General features: G+C 44.8%; 1 pseudogene; it reads left to right on the top strand.

Moving 5' to 3' along the window:
* Window positions 1–1747: 1747 nt before the first annotated feature.
* The window catches only part of LOC143785852 (FAST kinase domain-containing protein 1, mitochondrial-like), a 57737-nt pseudogene continuing 53175 nt past the window's right edge, over window positions 1748–6309 (top strand).

The raw sequence follows: 6309 nt of genomic DNA, 5'->3' as shown, positions 1-6309 counted from the left end.
CACAAGGTCAAGTGATCCCAGGTACTAATTTTTGCTAATTTTACTAATTTTACTAATTTCCTGTATCAGAGTCAAGTATCAGACTCCGGTATCAGAGTATTTCTGAGGTTTGACTTTCATTTGTGACTTTGATATGTGAAAGTCAGGTATCAGAATCAAGTATCAGACTCCGGTGTCAGAGTATTTCTGAGGTTATTTCTGATGTTACTGTGATTTGTGACCATGTTGCAGCGGTATACTGACTTATGTTACTGACTTTATGGCAGGTTCATCCTGCAGACACTAGATGGCGCTGTGGCTCCCGATGACGTCACGGCTCCTTGCAGCCTCTAGTCAGTAATAGCAGCACTAGACAATCGCCGGGCGCGGTGGCGTGCGCCTGTAATCCTAGTTACCAGGGAGGCTGAGTGCTGGAGCGCTTGAGTCCAGGTGTTCTGGGCTGCCCTGTGCTATGCCGATTGGGGTGTCAACATCAGGTCGGTATTTGTGACCCTGGGGGACCTCAGAACTAACCAGTGGTCCTGAAGTGGGAGGAGGCCGGACGCGGCCTAAGAGACCCCATGCCGATCAGCGGTGCGGATCGCCCCGTCCATAGCCCTCGTTGTAGAGTCTACAATGGGGAGCAGGCTGGACAACACAGCGTGACAACCACTTTTTATACACACAGAAAATATTCATTTTAGATCGGGAAATCATTATTAATGTAGAAAAGGATCCAATTTCTTAAAATTGTGATGTTTATTAGAAAATTCAATGCAAACATTCAAGACTGTCTATGTAAATACTATGCATTGAACTTTGTACTTAGTTTTCTAATAAACATCGACATTTTAAGACGCTGAATTGTTTCTACATTTGATCCCTTGGCTTCCGTGCTACAATGCCCCTAGAGTCGGAGCTGTTTTTTCTTTTTTCACCAGATCATTATTAACCCTCAGTCACATCTGCAATAATTATTATTCGGTTGCTGCTTTGAAGGTAAAAATAATGAACTATGCAAAATATGAAAATGTAAATATATATATATATATATATATATTCCTCCTGTACTTTCTCACTATCTCCCCAGATTCTGATATTACGTCTCCTTATCTCTCTGTGATGCGGTTACACTGAGCGCTACTGACACCTACTGGCGAAACCAATAAAATGCTTCCATCTGTTGTGCAGTACTAGGTGTTACCAGCAGAGGCCACTCCAGCTCTAAACCTTCAGGACGAAACATGAATCACCTGCAAATATCACATTATAATGAGGTTACGCTGAAGGCCTCATGAGAAAATGACCTATTGTTTATATCAGGTTTTTTTTCTTCAATTTATTTTTTTCCATATAACAATCTGTATTAAAAATATAGTAGTAATATAATATATCAAAAATTATTAACACAAATAAATATATTTTAAAAATTACCAATAATAAGTATAAAATAAACAGACCACAAATCAACCCCCTAAAAACACAAGAAGATCCTAAGGGTGCGTGTCCACGTTCAGGATGGCCGGCGCTTTGGGCGGAGCGGAAAACTCGCTCTGCCCTAAGCCCCGCCCCCTTCTGGAGACACGATGATGCCGGATGTGTTCATTGCACACATCCGGCATCATCGCACCCCACACATAGGGCCCTGTGATTTACCTTGCAGCGGCGCAGCAAGGTAAACGGACATGCTGCGATCTAAAAAGACGCGCCGCATGTCCGGAATCGCAGGGCCGCCGGGTGCGTATTAGCACGCATAGTGGAGACGGGATTTCATAAAATCCCCTCCACTATGCTGTAACATCTGGACGCGGCAGATTGAATGCTGCGGCTCTGCTCAGCGTTCAATCCGCTGCTATTCCGGATGTAAAACGGCCCGTGGACACATACCCTAAGACAAACACACTGACGAGCAAAAGAGTAACAATGTTTTGACCTTTTGACTTTCAGGCTCCATATCTCACCATCCACTACTGCTTCCAACGTGAGACTCCCATCATTTTATAGACAATCATCTTGGCTGTCTTATACACAAATGTATTGTTTATTGTTGATGCGTTTCAGATTCCACCGACTCCTTCCTCAGGATAACCATACAAAAATCAATCAATTGTCCTGCAGACGTTACACAAGTCTGGAAGCTGCAAATAAGGTGAGAGACTTCAACTTCACTATTGTGATGAGAAGCGTTGGCTTGAGTTTGCAAAAACGTATGACAAATGGACAGTATAAGATTGAAGATGGGTGATTTGGAGCGATGAGATGAAAGGCAACAGACTAGTCTCTGATGGGTGCAAATGGGTCTGGAAGAAACAAGGGAAAACGGGGCCAATGGCTGCAATCATTGAAGGAACTGTCAAGTTTTGGTAGAGGAAACCTGATCATATGGGGTTGTTTCAGGGTATGTACACACTTTCCGGATTTTTTGCGTTTTTTCGCTATAAAAACGCATACATATGCATCCCATCATTTAGAATGCATTCCGCAATTTTTGTGCATATGTCACTTTTTTTTCCCGCGAAAAAAATGCATCGCGGTAAAAAACGCAGCATGTTCATTAATTTTGCTGATTTTTTGCGGATTTCCCACCATATTATTGCATTTGGAACCCCCGGAAAAATCTGCAAAAAAATCCACACAAAAAATGCGAGAAAAACATGAAAAAACGCACAGGATTTCTTGCAGAAAATGTCCGGTTTTGGTCAGGAAATTTCTGCAAGAAATCCTGACGTGTGCACATAGCCTCACAGCCAAAGATGTTGGATACTTGACCAGGATCGATGGTGGTCTCACGGCTGAGCTATATGTGTATTTTGATCTGACGTTTAGATCGGACTCGGACATCACTAAGATGACAGTTCTGTTCGATTTTTACACAGACCCATAGACTTGCATTGACAATTTTGTTCTGACGTTTGGATCAGTATGGAACATATCTCCATGATTTTGTATGGACTACAAACAATCCCGGACATGTGAACTGCCCCATTCACTATTTTAGGCACAAGTGTTATCTGTGAAAAGCACGGATAGCACATCCCACCCTATTTCCTTATAGATTGTAGCTTGCGAGCAGGACCCTCACTCCTCCTGTACCTGCTGATCTGTGTCACTTTGTGATATATTTATTGTCTGTTCATGTCCCTGCTTAATTGTAAAGTGGTCAGAAAATGTTGGCGCTATAGAAATAAAAATATCATCATCACTAGTATAAGAAAATATAACGTGTGAATGAGCCGTTGATAATTATCAATTGTATTAATTAATTTAGTTCCAAGTTTATTAAGCTAATTTATAGATGAATGGGAAAGTGTCTAATATTTCTAGGGAAGACCACAAATGTATTACATAGGGCAAAAATGTGACGGGTTTGGCAGAGGTTTTAGGACAGTTAGGCCGGCGTCACACTAGCGAGTTTTACGGACGTATGAGCGCAAGAAAATACGTCCGTAAAATACGCATTACACACGGCCCAATGATTCTCTATGGCCCAGCTCCTATCAGCCGTATTTTACGGATCTGTATTATACGGCCGTAGAAAATCGCAGCATGCTGCGTTTGTCACCGTATTGCGCAAAAAAATCGCCAATGAAAGTCTATGGGGGCGAGAAAAATATGGATTACTCACGAACCAGCAGTGTGACTTGCAAGAAATACGCAGCGGTGTTATAGAGAAAAGCCGGCAATTCAATTGCCGGCTTTTGCTATCTCCTTCCCAAACCCGACAGGATATGAGACATGGTTTACATACAGTAAACCATCTCATATCCCTTTTTTTTTTGCATATTCCACACTACTAATGTTAGTAGTGTGTATGTGCAAAATTTGGGCCCTCTAGCTATTAAATTAAAGGGTTAAATCACGGAAAAAATTGGCGTGGGCTCCCGCACAATTTTCTCCACCAGAGTGGTAAAGCCAGTGACTGAGGGCAGATATTAATAGCCTGGAGAGGGTCCATGGTTATTGGCCCCCCCCCTGGCTAAAAACATCTGCCCCCAGCCACCCCAGAAAAGGCACATCTGGAAGATGCGCCTATTCTGGCACTTGGCCACTCTCTTCCCACTCCCGTGTAGCGGTGGGATATGGGGTAATGAAGGGTTAATGTCACCTTGCTATTGTAAGGTGACATTAAGCCAGATTAATAACGGAGAGGCGTCAATTATGACACCTATCCATTATTAATCCAATAGTATGAAATGGTTAAGAAAACACACATTATTACAAAGTATTTTAATGAAATAAAGACAGATGTTGTTGTAATATTTTATTAGACTCTTAATCCACCTGAAGACCCTTGTCACCTGAAACAGAGTAAAAAACAAACAAACAACAATATTCCATACCTTCTGTCGTTCTGTCCCACGTTGCAAATCCATCTGAAAGGGTTAACTAATTTTACAAGCAGAAGCCTGTTAATGCAGCCGCACCTGCCTGTAAAAACCAGGGGAATGAATGGAAAGCAGGGTGACCTGTAGTTACCTTGAGTTGCGGTGATGCGCCCTCTGCTGGATGTCCTCATGAACTGGAGCCTGTGAAAAGTTCCCACGCTCGAGTTCATATGAGGACATCCAGCAGAGGGCTAGGTAGTAGGTAGGGATGTGAACGCTGTGTTCTGGGATGGGTGGGCGCAGAGGAGTCTGCGGGATGTGCCATGGTGCTGTGCCTGGATTTGCCATTGTGCCACGTCGGGATGTGCCGTGATGCTTGGATGTGCCGTGATGCTTGGATGTGCTGTGGTGCCGGCATGTGCCGGTGCCTGCGCCGGGATGTGTCGGCGCCGAGATGTGCCGTGGTGCCGGCATCTGCCGGTGCCTGCGCCGGCATGTGTCGGCGCCGGGATGTGCTGTGGGGCTACGCCGGGCGGTGCGGTGGGTCCGCTGGCCGTGCTGGGGTCTGCTGCAGGCATCATTGCTGTGTGTGTCTCTGTGTGCAGGCGTCGTCCGATGGGACTACAAGTCCTATCGGACGATGCCTGCTACAGTGACAGTGAGTGACACATTAGCCAATGATGGGACAGTAGTAGTCCCATCCAGAAGCAAAAGCAGGGGAGAAGCCAGCACTGCTGAAGGTCAAAACGCAATATCTAAAGTGCACATGCACATAATAAATTCTGACTGTATTGTACTGCTTATGTATTGGTATGTGGCTGACCACCACTGTTGCCGCGCACGCTGGGTCATATGCGCCATTCTGTCTGGGTTCACTATGATTGATAGGCTGCTGTGCACACACACACAGCAGCCCTGCCCTGCCTCAGGCTCTAGTCAATTAGGCAGCTGTGCCTCAGCCAGTTTCATGCTTTAAGGCCGGGGTCACACTAGACCGTAATACGGACGAGTGCTATGCGATAAAAAATCGCATAGCACTCGGCCCAATGTTAATCTATGGTTCAGCTCCCATCATCCGATATTTTCTCCACCGTATTTCGGATCCGAGGGAACTCGCAGCAGGCTGCGATTGTCAGCGTATCTCGGCCGAGACTCGCCAATGCAAGTCTATGGGTGCGAGAAAAAATCGGATTCCACACGGACCATGCGTGTGCATTGCGAGAAATACGCAGCGGTGTTCTATAGAAAAGCCGGTAATTCAATTGCCGGCTTTGCATTTCTCCTGCACAAACCCGACAGGATATGAGACATGGTTTACATACAGTAAACCATCTCATATCCCCATTTTTTTTGCATATTCCACACTACTAATGTTAGTAGTGTGTATGTGCAAAATTTCAGCGCTGTAGCTGCTGAAATAAAGGGTTAAATGGCGGAAAAAATTGGCGTGGGCTCCCGCGCAATTTTCTCCGCCAGAATGGTAAAGCCAGTGACTGAGGGCAGATATTAATAGCTAGGAGAGGGTCCATGGTTATTGGCCCCCCCGTGGCTAAAAACATCTGCCCCCAGCCACCCCAGAAAAGGCACATCTGGAAGATGCGCCTATTCTGGCACTTGGCCACTCTCTTCCCACTCCCTGTAGCGGTGGGCTATGGGGTAATGAAGGGTTAATGCCACCTTGCTATTGTAAGGTGACATTAAGCCAGATTAATAATGGAGAGGCGTCAATTATGACACCTATCCATTATTAATCCAATTGTTGGAAAGGGTTAAAAAACACACACTCACATGATTTAAAAGTAGTTTAATGAAATAAACACAGCGGTTGTTGTAATAATTTATTGTTCTCGCAATCCATCAGGACCACCCTCGCTTGGAAAAATAATAAACGCACAAGATACATACCTTCTGGTGAACCGTCTCGTCCCACGAAGTAATCCATCTGAAGGGGTTAACTAATATTACAAGCAGGAGCCCTGCAAATGCAGCTGTGCTCCGTGCCTGT

The sequence above is a fragment of the Ranitomeya variabilis genome, chromosome 7 (genome assembly GCF_051348905.1).
Source record: "Ranitomeya variabilis isolate aRanVar5 chromosome 7, aRanVar5.hap1, whole genome shotgun sequence".
Lineage (NCBI taxonomy): Eukaryota > Metazoa > Chordata > Amphibia > Anura > Dendrobatidae > Ranitomeya > Ranitomeya variabilis.
Note: the sequence above shows the minus strand (reverse complement) of the source record. Positions and strands in the feature narration are given on the sequence as shown.